This window comes from Suricata suricatta, chromosome X (assembly GCF_006229205.1).
Source record: "Suricata suricatta isolate VVHF042 chromosome X, meerkat_22Aug2017_6uvM2_HiC, whole genome shotgun sequence".
NCBI lineage: Eukaryota > Metazoa > Chordata > Mammalia > Carnivora > Herpestidae > Suricata > Suricata suricatta.
The window spans coordinates 104,313,182-104,324,999 of record NC_043717.1 but is presented as its reverse complement, the minus strand read 5'-3'; the positions used below and the strand labels follow the sequence as shown (position 1 = coordinate 104,324,999).

The 11,818-nt window shown below is 39.3% G+C and overlaps 1 pseudogene; it reads right to left on the bottom strand.

The window, feature by feature from the left end:
• Positions 1–375: 375 nt before the first annotated feature.
• LOC115283525 lies at positions 376–9,620 on the bottom strand (annotated as a pseudogene).
• Between the last annotated feature and the right edge of the window lie 2,198 nt (positions 9,621–11,818).

The following is an 11,818-nucleotide window of genomic DNA, read 5'->3' as shown; positions in this document are numbered from 1 at the left end:
ATTCTCTCTCTCTCTCTGCCTCTCCCCGGCTGGTGCGTGTGTTCTTTCTATCTAATAAACAAACAAATGAACAAACAAGCAGACTATATAATAGTATATACTTTCTCAAAATTGACCACTATTTCCTGCTCTGTGAAATGGGTCTGAGCACTTTAAATGGACTTCCTCTCAGCAGGCATAATGCTAAATTTGGTCAATAGAGGGCGCTGGACAGACACCGGCAGAGACAGGCATTTTGCTTCCGGGTTTCTGTGGGCCGCTCTTGCTGGGTCCCCTACGCATCTGCAGTTTCCACACCTGCGGCTTCCCCGCTGCCCTCCAGCACCGCGTGGGTGCCTCTCCCTGAGCCCAGCTCCCACCCTGCATCCAGACTCCCTAGGGCCTATCTAGCTTTTGCAGCGCCGACAGAGTTCCCAGCACACAGCTCCCGTGGGTGGCACTCGCACCCCCAGTGTCTAGTTCCTGCTGTGCGACATCACCCAACTTGTGTATTGTTGGGTGCTTGCTTCCTATTTGGGTGATCGAAGTGACAGTCCAAAGAAAAATTTCGTGATTATGTTTTGGTTTGGTTTGGTTTGGTTTGGTTTCCTCTCCACCTCCCAACTTTTTAGAAGTATAATGGACAAATAGCATATATACGTTTAGGTGTACATGTTTATGTTTTGATATATGTATACTATGTATATGTTGTGAACTAATCTCCAAGACTAAGCTCATTAACATGCCTATCACCTCACATAGTTAGCATTTTCTTTGTGTGTATGTTGAGAACACTTAAGATTTACCCTCTTAGCTCTTTTCAAGTATACAATATAGTAAGTCTCTTTCTTTCCCCCACCTTAGCCCCTGGCAACCACTACTCTACTTTCTGTTTTCAGAGAGCTCAATGTTTTTAGACTCCACATATAAGTGAGATCATGCAGTATTTGTCTTTCTCTGACTTATTTCACACACTACACACACACACACACACACACACACACACACACACACACACACACTACTTTCTCCTATCCATTTATCCAGCAAAAGCTGGACCACAAGACAGAAACAACTTTGGCCAATAGTTTGGCCCTGCACTTAATGGCTACAAAATAGACAAATACAGAATCTAAGAACACTCCCAAAAAAGACAGAAGGGTTGGTGAGGAAGTACAGAAGGCCAAAATGCTTTTATCTTTGCTTATTTATTTGCTATCTGTTTCAGCCTGACCTAGATTATTTTCAGACTAGTTAAATAGGCAGAATTTTCTTACACTCTCCACAAGCTATCTATGTTAAAACATATAAATGAGAACCACAGAAATGACATTTCTTGTGAAATGTTCAACATAAAGCTGTCTTTTCACAATACCAAGATGAGAAAAAAGGCAACCTTGAATCGAAAACAGAAATCAAATAATCATGAGATAAAGTATTACTTCCTGTTGACATTTTATAACACTTAATTTACCTTTAGAAATGTCAAGTGATCTTTTCTCCTTTATTCAGCATGTCCTCCTTGCTTTCTTTTGAAAGGACTCCTCTCCCACCCTCCTAGAATCTCTCAACACAAGGTAATAACTAAACTGAAAGTGAGAGAGGAGGTGGAAACACCGCATTATGGAAAATGCATGATATTTCTCAGGATACCTGAAATCAAGGATTCTAAAATATTTAGTCTTTATTCTCATAATAACCATAACTGCCAGAATACCTATGAGATAGAGCAATTTGCATCTCTCCAGTTCATGGAGCCCTTTCGCAATTTAATCCATAGACACAAAAAGCATTATAGCTGGAAAACTCCCAAGCAACCACTAAACCCAGTGTTTCTTGGAAACACTTGGAGATCTGCAAGTATGTCCTAAGGGTCCAAGTGCTAATGGTGGCCATTGCTTCTGTTTCCATTTCTATTTTGACACATCAGTCCACTATACAATTTAAGAAGCCAAACAAATAAACACAGGAAGAAAGAAGCAAATATAACAGACTCTTAAATATGGAGAACATACTGGTGGTTGCCACAGGGGTGGATGGTGGGGGGAGGAGTGAAATAGGTGAAGGGGCTCAGTTTGGTAGAGTATGTGACTCCTGGTTTCAGGGTCCTTGAGTTCAAGCCCTACATTGGGGGTAGAGATCATATTAAAAAAATAAAATTAAAAGAAACAACAGTACACTTACAGTGATGAGCACTGAGTAATGTATAGAATTGTTGAAACACTGTATTGTACCCTTGAAAGTAATATAACACCTGTCAATTACACTGGAATTCAGTTTTTTTTAAGTTTTTTTTTAAATTTATTTTTGAGAGACAGAGAGAGAGAGAGTGTGAGCAGGGGAGGTGCAGTGAAAGAGGGAGACACAGACTCTGAAACAGGCTCCAGGCTCTGTGCTAGCTGTCAGCACAGAGCCCGATGTGGGGTTCAAACCCACGAACTGTGAGTTCATGACCTGAGCTGAAGACGGATACTTAACCGACTGAGCCACCTAGGCGCCCCTGGAATTCAGTTTTTTAAAAAAAATCAGTCCATTATAAAATAATTATTTTCGTTTCCATTTATAATGAGTATCAAATGGGAGTGTGGTGGTTGATTAATAGATGAACTTGCATTTATGATGCATCTCTATCAACACCAGCTGACGTCAGGGTTTTGGTTAGTACTATTTTTAACCTTATCATACACGTTTAATTTCCATCTTTAATATACCAGGTTAAAGACAGAGAACATAAGGAACACTGATGCTGATTTACAGCATGTGACTAAGGAGTCTAAAAATGGTAGTAATTCTTCCAATTTGCCTTCTGAAGATCTATGACTTTTGATTAATCAACATTCTCAGATAAAACATGACACCATCTCTAAGACTTCAAAAGCCACTCTTAAAAGAGACATTAATGAATATATAATTTGTCTATTTATTTATTAGGAATAAAAATGACCCCTGTCCAGAAAGTGTCATTTTCATAGAAATGCTTTCAAAAAGCAGCCTGAAGCTTTCCTTCTTGCGTCAATATTTAGCAACTAATATACATCGTGGAAATCAGCACCAGAATAGCTAACACAATATGGAAAAAGAATGAAGCCAGAGGACTGACACTACCTGACTTCAAGACTTACTTTAAAGTTACAGATATTGAGCCACCATGGTGTTGGAGAAAGAGGAGACAAACAGGTCAATGGAACAGAATAGAGAGTCCAGAAATAGGCCAAAATATATACAGTCAACTGATGTTTAACAAAGGAACAAAGGCAATACAATGGAGCCAAGATAATCTTTTCAACTGGGCTTCTACCTGCAACAAAAAAAATGTGGACTCAAACTTTACAATCTTCACAAAAATTAACTCAAAATGGACCACAGACCTAAAAGTAAAACTGAAAATTATAAAATTACTTGAAGATCATATAGGAGAAACCTTAGATCATTTGTGATATAATGGTGGCCTTTTAGCTACAACACCAAAGACACGACCTTTGAAAGAAATACTTGATAAGCTGGACTTCATTAACATTAAAAACATCTCCTCTATGAAAACCAGTGTCAAGAGAATGAGAAGATAAGCCACAGTCTGCAAGAAAGTATTTATGCCTGGATGGCTCAGTTGGTTGAACATCCGACTTCAGCTAAGGTCATGCTCTTACAATTTGTCGGTTTGAGCACCGCATCGGGCTCTGTGCTGACAGCTCAGAGCTGGAGTCTGCTTCAGATTCTGTGTCTCCCTCTCTCTCTGCCCCTCCCCTGCTCATGCTTTCTCTCTCTCTCTCTCTCTCTCTCTCTCTCTCTCTCTCTCTCTCTCTCCCCCTCTCTAGCTCTCTCAAAAATCAACATTTTTTAAACAGAAGAAGATACACAGATGACAGAAAAGCACATGAAAAGATAATCCATAGAGGTCATCAGAAAAATCCAAATTAAAAGAGGAGTGAGCTACCACTACACGCCTATTACAAGGACCAAAATCCAAAACACTGACAACCACCCAATGCTGGCAGGGAAGTGGAGCAATGGGAACTCTTATTCATTGCTGGTGGGAATGTAAAACGTTACAGCTGCTTCAGAAGACACTTTGGTGATTTCATACAAAACTAAACATACTCTTCCCATACAATCCAGCCATCACACTCCTTGGTATTTACCCAAAGAAGATGAAAATTATGTCCCCAAAAAAACCTGCACATGGATATTTAGAGCAGCTTTATTCATAATTGCCAAAACTTGGAAGCAACCAAGATGTCCCTCAGTAAACAAGTGGATAAATAGACTGCGGTACCTTCAGGCAACGGAATATCATTCAGCGCTAAAAATAAATGAGCTATCAAGCCATGAAAAACATGGAGGAACCTTACATGCATATTGCTAAGTGAAAAAAGGCAACCTAAGAAGGCTACATACTGTATGAGAGTCTGGAAAAGGCAAAACTATGGAGACAAGAAAAAAATCAGTGGGCTTACGGGGTCTGGTGGGAGGAAAAGAAAACAAATAGGTAGAAAACAGAAGAGTTTTAGGGCAGTGAAAATACACTGTATGATAGTGTCATACTCTATATGGACACATGTCATTACACTTTGGTCCGAACCCACAGAATGCACAACACCAAAGGTAAATTATGAATTTTAGGTGATTATGATGTGTTAATGTAGGTCCATCAGTTGTAACAAGTCCAACAGTCTGGTGGGGGGTGTTGACAATGGGGGAGGCTGTGATGTGTGGGGACAATGGGTATATGAGGAATCCTTATTGTAAACGTAAAACTGCTCTAAAACAAGTCTTTAAAAACAAACTGATGAGCACAGAGTGCAAGATTTTCAAATATCTATCAGTCAGTAATCCAGACACTTTAAAGTAATTTAAGACATTTCTCTAGCAAGGTGTGAAACTGGGAGAAAGCTGCAGACGCTCATACTAATACAGAAGAGTTGGATTTTCCATGGAAAGAAGCTATTGTTGGCTCTCTGGTAGCAATTTCATAAAAAAATTGGATCCGGCACCCTTTTCCATAATACATTATCTCAAAGTGCATATGGGATGAATACAATTGTTGAATTTATTATTATAAGACAAGCAAAATAAAACTCCCTATTATGGTTTGTAGTCAGATAAGGAAACTTACATTTCTACTTTACCCATCTTAACATGCGCTCAGTCCCCAAATCGAACATGATCTATTACACATTTTTAAAGTTATCTGTCAACACAGTGAAAAACAAAGGCTGGAAAATGAAGTTTTGCCTACCCACCTCACTTTCTTCAGAAGCAAAGGAGATTCAGAGAGGGGAAGCAACTTTTCCAAAGCCACACAGCGAGAGTAAAGGCAGAACAAGGAGTCAGGTTTCTGCCTCCCCAGACCCATAGTGGTCCCACAGCACCTTCTTACACCCCAGAGTAAACATACATTGGAGAGTCTTTAAGGTCTCTCCTTCTGAGCACTCATTTTAAACAATTTTATTCTAGCATCAATGTGTAAATTTGTTCATGTCACCGGTAGACTCAATTCAGATATGGGGGTCCCTGGCTGGCTCACTTGGCAGAGCATGTTACTCTTGATCCTGGGATCATGAGTTCAACCCTCATGTTGGGTATAGATATTACTTAAAAATAAATAAACTTAAAAAAATTAAAGTTCACGTGGTTTAAAAAAACAATTCAGACATTGCTAACTTCTTTTACTCCTGGTAGCAGGGCACAGGAAAGAGGTGACAAGAAAGGCGGATGGTAGCAGATCCAAGGCAAGCTAATAAAGGCAAGGGGTTAGAGAAAGTCCTCTGATTATCCAAATATAAAGGAATATGAGCCTGTAGAAATGACAACATGAATGGAAAGGAGGGGAAATGTGGCAGGAATAGCTGAAGGCCTGACAGGATTCCGTGACTATCTGCAAGTTGCCAAAAAGACAGAAGTCAACCGGGATTCCAAGTGATTTCACTGAGATACCTAGGAAGCTAAAAGACAAATGGAAAGAGAGAGAAAAGGAGTAGGTTGAGGACTGAACCTCAAGGGAATGTGTGCCAGATAGTGTTGCTAATAATCAGTCCCATCACTTCTTTCTCAGGGGAAGGAGGCTTGGAAACTATATTTCCCAGATTGTCTTGCCATCAGGGTTCTACAATATTTGGAAGGCAAAACACAAGGAGAATCAGGAGCAGATGGTAGACATGAAGTTTGCAACACTGTAGGCTGCCGGGAACACGGCTAACAGCTTCTCACCATGCATCCTGATTTCCTCAACTCTCCCGACTGTTGCCCCATGCCAAGGGTTACATAAGCATAATGTTCCCTGGATTATATCCTCCTGCTAAAATACCTGGAGTGGTGTCTAGAGTTCTGACCAGACTCTTATCGATGCCAACCCTCACTAGTCAAAGCATGGTTCTTGGGCTAGCAGCCCCAGCATCGGCCAGGAGCTTGTGAGAAGCTCAGACTCTCAAGCCCCACTCCAGACCTACTGAATTAAAACCTGCATTTGAAAAAGATGGCCGGGTGATTGGCAGGTGAATTCAAATTTGGGAAGACTTGCCAGAGAGCCAGTGGAGGGCATGACCTCTCCCTCTCCGTTGTTTGCAACTCTAAAACAATGCGTAGCATGGTGGCTATTATGCAAGTGTTACTTTTGATGTATCTTTATTTTCCACTGGACTATGGAACTCTAGAGCTATGATGACCAAAACACTAGCCCCGAGTGCCTACTGTGCACTTTAAATGTAGCTAGTCCAAATTTATTTTTTAAAATAGTTTATTGTCAAATTGGTTTCCATACAACACCCAGTGCTCTTCCCCACAAGTGCCCTCCTCCATTACCACCACCTCCCTTCCCCCTCCACCTCCTCCTTCAACCCTCGGTTCCTTTTCAGTATTTAATAGTCTCTCAGATTTTGCATCCCTCTCTCTCCCCAACTCTCTTTCCCCCTTCCCCTCCCCATGGTCCTCCATTAGGTTTCTCCTGTTCTCCTGTTAGACCTATGAGTGCAAACATATGGGATCTGTCCCTCTCTGCCTGACTTATTTTGCTTACTTTAACTCGAGGTCCATCCACTTTCCTACAAATGGCCGTATTTCATTCTTTCTCATTGCCATGGAGTACTCCATTGTATAGATATACACCACATCTTCTTGATCCACTCATCAGGTGATGGACATTTAGAGTCTTTCCATGATGTGGCTATTGTGGACAGTGCTGCTATGAACATTGGGGTACATGTGCTCCTATGCATCAGCACTTCTGTATCCCTTGGGTAAATCCCTAGTGGTGCTATTGCTGGGTCACAGGGGAGTTCTATCGACGGTTTTTTGAGGAACCTCCATACTGTTTTCCAGAGCTGCTACACCAGTTTACATTCCCACCAACAGTGTAGGAGGGTGCCCGTCTCCCCACACCCTTGCCGGCATCTATAGTCTCTTGATTTGTTCATTTCAGCCACTCTGACTGGCATGAGGTGGTATCTCAGTGTGGTTTTGATTTGTATTTCCCTGATGATGAGTGACAGTGAGCATCGTTTCATGTGCCTGTTGGTCATCTGGATGTCTTCTTTGGAGAAGTGTCTATTTATGTCTTCTGCCCATTTCTTCACTAAGTTATTTGCTTTTTCGGTGTGGAGTTTGGTGAGTTCCTTGTAGATTTTGGATACTAACCCTTCATATGAGATGTCATTTGCCACTATCTTTTCCCATTCTGTCGGTTGCCTATTAGTTTTCTTGATTGTTTCCTTTGCAGTGCAGAAGCTTTTATCTTGATGAGGTCCCAAGATTTTATTTTGGTTCTTCATTCCCTTGCCTTTGGGGATGTGTCAAGGGGGAAATTTCTGAGATTGAGGTCAAGGAGACAATTTCCTGCTTTCTCCTCTAGGGTTTTGATGGTTTCCTGTCTCACATTCAGGGCCTTCAGCCATTTTGAGTTTATTTTTGTGTATGGTGTAAGACAGTGGTCTAGTTTCATTCTTCTGCATGTTTCTGTCCAGTTCTCCCAGCACCACCTGCTAAAGAGGCAGTCTTTTTTCCGTTGCATACTCTTTCCTGCTTTGTCAAAAATTAATTGGCCATACATTTTTGGGCCCAGTTCTGGGTTCTCCATTCTATTCCATTGGTCTATGTGTCTGTTTTTGTGCCAATACCATACTGTCTTGATGATGACAGCTTTGTAGTAGAGGCTTAAGTCTGGGATTGTAATGCCTGCCGTTTAGGTTTTCTTCTTCAATATTACTTTGGCTATTCGGGTTTTTTTGTGGTTCCATACGAATTTTAGGATAGTTTGTTCTAGCCTGTAGCCTGCTTGGGATTCTGTTTCCCTCTATCTCTCCCCCTCCCTGGCCTTCACTCTGTCTCTCTCTCTCCTGTCTCTCAAAACTAAATCAATGTTTAAAAAGTTTAATAAAATAAACATAGTTTCTTCATTTGTATGATAGATGGATGGCTCTTCTTTATAATTATTAAACTCTACATTTATATTTTATACATTTTTTCCTGCATGTATATTTGACAAGAGAAGAAAGGTAAAAATGTGATCAAGTATGGTTGCCTGGTGGCTCAGTCAGTTAAGTGTCTGACTTTTGGTTTCAGCTCAGGTCACAATCTCATGATTTTCGTGAGTTTGAGGGTATTGGGCTCCACACTGACAGCATAGAGCCTGCTTAGGATTCTTTCTCTCCCTTTATCTCTGCCCATCCCCCACTCATGCTGTCTCTGTCTAACTCAAATTTAAAATTTTTTTAATGTGATCAGGTATGTAAAAATATTTTCAAAGAAAAAGTGCTATACACTTGTTAAATATTATTATAAAAAATAAATAACAACCTTTTTATAACAAGCAAACATAATAAGTAAGGGAGCCTTGTTATGTGAACCATTTACTTGAGACCAATCAATCAAAAGGCACTTACTGAGGACCAATTTTTGAGGCTAGCACTATAATAATACCTGATTTTTCCATGAGCAAGTTCTTACACAACCATCAGTTCTGAATCTTGTTTACTTTGAAACTTGTTTACTACAAGACACTCGGGGTGAAAGTTTTGTAATTATTCCAGTATCATGTATAATTGATATTGTCCATGTATAAACTTTGCCTGTTTTCTATAGGTTTTTGTTATTTTTTTTTCTCATTAGGATTTCACAGTATTTTTTTAAACCGTTAAGGTTCAATAGTCCTTCCGAATTTCATGTTTTAACACTGACTTTTAATATATTATCCATTTGATTGTCTTTGTGTCATCTAAATCAAAGTGTAAATAAATCATCATCACCTTGTTCATTTCTTCTGCAACTCCTGTGGTTGGAACATATGCTTTTCCATGTTTTCTGTCCTTATTGGTTGTTTATGAAACACAGCAACAATGTCTGCTTTCTTTCTACATTTTGCACAAACTTCAAATGCACAGGCAAGTAGCCTACACATTATGTGAGAAGAATCCTTCACTGACTTTTCTAAACATTTACCATGTTTTTTAGGCTTTGACAACAGTTTATGTTGGCTGTATTTTGCACACCGTTCCAGAACTTCTTTATGGCACTGACAAACTCCATCATGAAGCTGTGTGTTAATTTTCTTGGTCTGAACACTTATCAAACTTGTCATTTTTGAAGCTGTATATATTCTGGGGCAACTGAGGCCTAGGATGAGCCACCACATTCCCTTTATGGGAGCTCATCATCGAAACCACAATCACCTTATGTTGGGACAAGAAAGACACAGAGAAGACCAAGATGCCAGGAACTATGCCACAGAGTCCACACTTCTGTCCTGATGTGAGTATTTTTTGTAGTGGTGATATATCAAATGGTAATCTGTTGGCTATATTGAGTTAAATAATACTTTTTTAAAAAATCGATATCTCCTGTTACTTTTCATCTTTTTTAATGTAGCTACTAGAAAATTGAAAAATGTGTATGTGGCTCACATTACATTTCTTATTTTGCCCTAGCTTTATTGAGATATAGTTGACATATAACACTATGTAAGTTTAAAGTGTACCATGTGACGATTAATAGACATATATATCATGAAATGTTTTATACAATACGGTTGGTTAACACATCCTTCACCTCACATAATTACAATCTTATTGTTGCTCTGGTAAGGATATTATAGCTCTACTATCATAGAAACTTTCAGGTATACAACACAGTATTGTTAATTATAGTCACCGAAATGTACATTAGACACCCAAAACCATCTTTTAACTGAAAGTTGTACCTTGACCAAGATCTCCCCATTTTTCTATACCCCTCTGCCCCTGGAAACCACCTCTACTCCCCTTGAGTTCAATGTTTTTAGGTTCCTCATATAAGTGAGATAGACAGTATTTGCCTTTTTCTGCCTGACTTATTTCACTTAGCATAATGCCCCCAAAGTCCATGTGGCAAATGTCAGGATTTTCTTCTTTTTATGGATAAATCATATTCCACTATGTGTATATGTTTATGTATATATGTATACATATGTGTGTATATATATAATATTTTCTTTATCATTCAACTGTCTATGGACACTTAGGTTGTTTCCATATCTTGGCTATTGTAACTAATGCTGCAATAAACTTGGGAGTACACATATCTCTTTGAGATCCTGGTTTCATTTCTTTTGGAAAAACACCTAGAAGTGGGATTGCTCATTCACTTGGTAGTTCTATTTTTAGAATTTTGAGGAAACTCCACACTGTTTTCCATAGAGGCTCTACCATTTTACACTCCCACCAACAACGTACAAACCTTCGCTTTTCCCCACATCTTTGCTAACATTTACCATCTTTTGGCTTTTTGGTTATATCCATTCTAACAAGTGATGTCTCATTGTGGTTTTGACTTGCATTTGCCTGGTGTTTAGCGATGTTGAGCATCATTTCATATACTCATGACCACTTGTATGTTTTCTTTGGAGAAATATCTATTCAATTCCTTTTGCTAATTTACGTTTATTTATTTAAGCAATCTCCACACCCAGTGTAGAGCTCGAACTCGATCAAGAGTTGCATGCTCTTCTGGCTAAGCCAGCCAGGCTCCGACCTTTGGCTCATTTGTAACCAGATTGTGTTTCACTATTGAGTCGTATACGTTCCTGATATATTTTGGGTATTAACCCCTTATCATAAAAAATATGGTTTACAAATGTTTTCTCCCGTTCCATACGTTGCCTTTACATTGTGTTGATATATTTTTCTTTTGCTGTGCAGAAGCTTCATAGTTTGCTGTGGTCCTACTTGTTGATTTTTGCTTTTGTTGTTTGTGCTTTTGGTGTCAAATCCAAAAATTCATTGTCAAGACAAATGTCAAGATGCTTTTTCCCAGTGCTTTCTTTTAGAAATTTTACAATTCAGGTCTTATGTGAGTGTCTTTTATCCATTGCCAGTCAAGTTTTGTGAGTGGTGTAAAATAGAGGTCCAATTTCATTCGTTTCCATCACATCACGTTTCTATTAGACACTGCTCTCCTACTGAGTCATAGCACCATGCTCTCCAGCACTCAGTACTAAATTGCTAAATGGCAATGAAAATTCCCAGGCTCTGCAGTCAAAGCTTATTTCTTTTATTTTCCTGAATCCTCACAAAACTTAATATTTTCACTTCCTTATGCCTGATTACACACAATTTACAACTTATTTGGCATAAATTCATATTATTAATTATGTCATATGTATAAGTGTTATCACTACCATTGCACATCCTATTAGTTCTGTTATGCCGAGCACAATGCTACATACACAGTAGGACCTGATTTAAGTTCCTATTAAATTAATGGTGTCCCTAATCCCCTGCCCGGGGTGAATTTTGCCATCACAGTAATAAAAGCTCAGTCCACATATGACATGTGAGGCTGGCTTACTTGAAGAATATCTATCTTTGGCATAAAT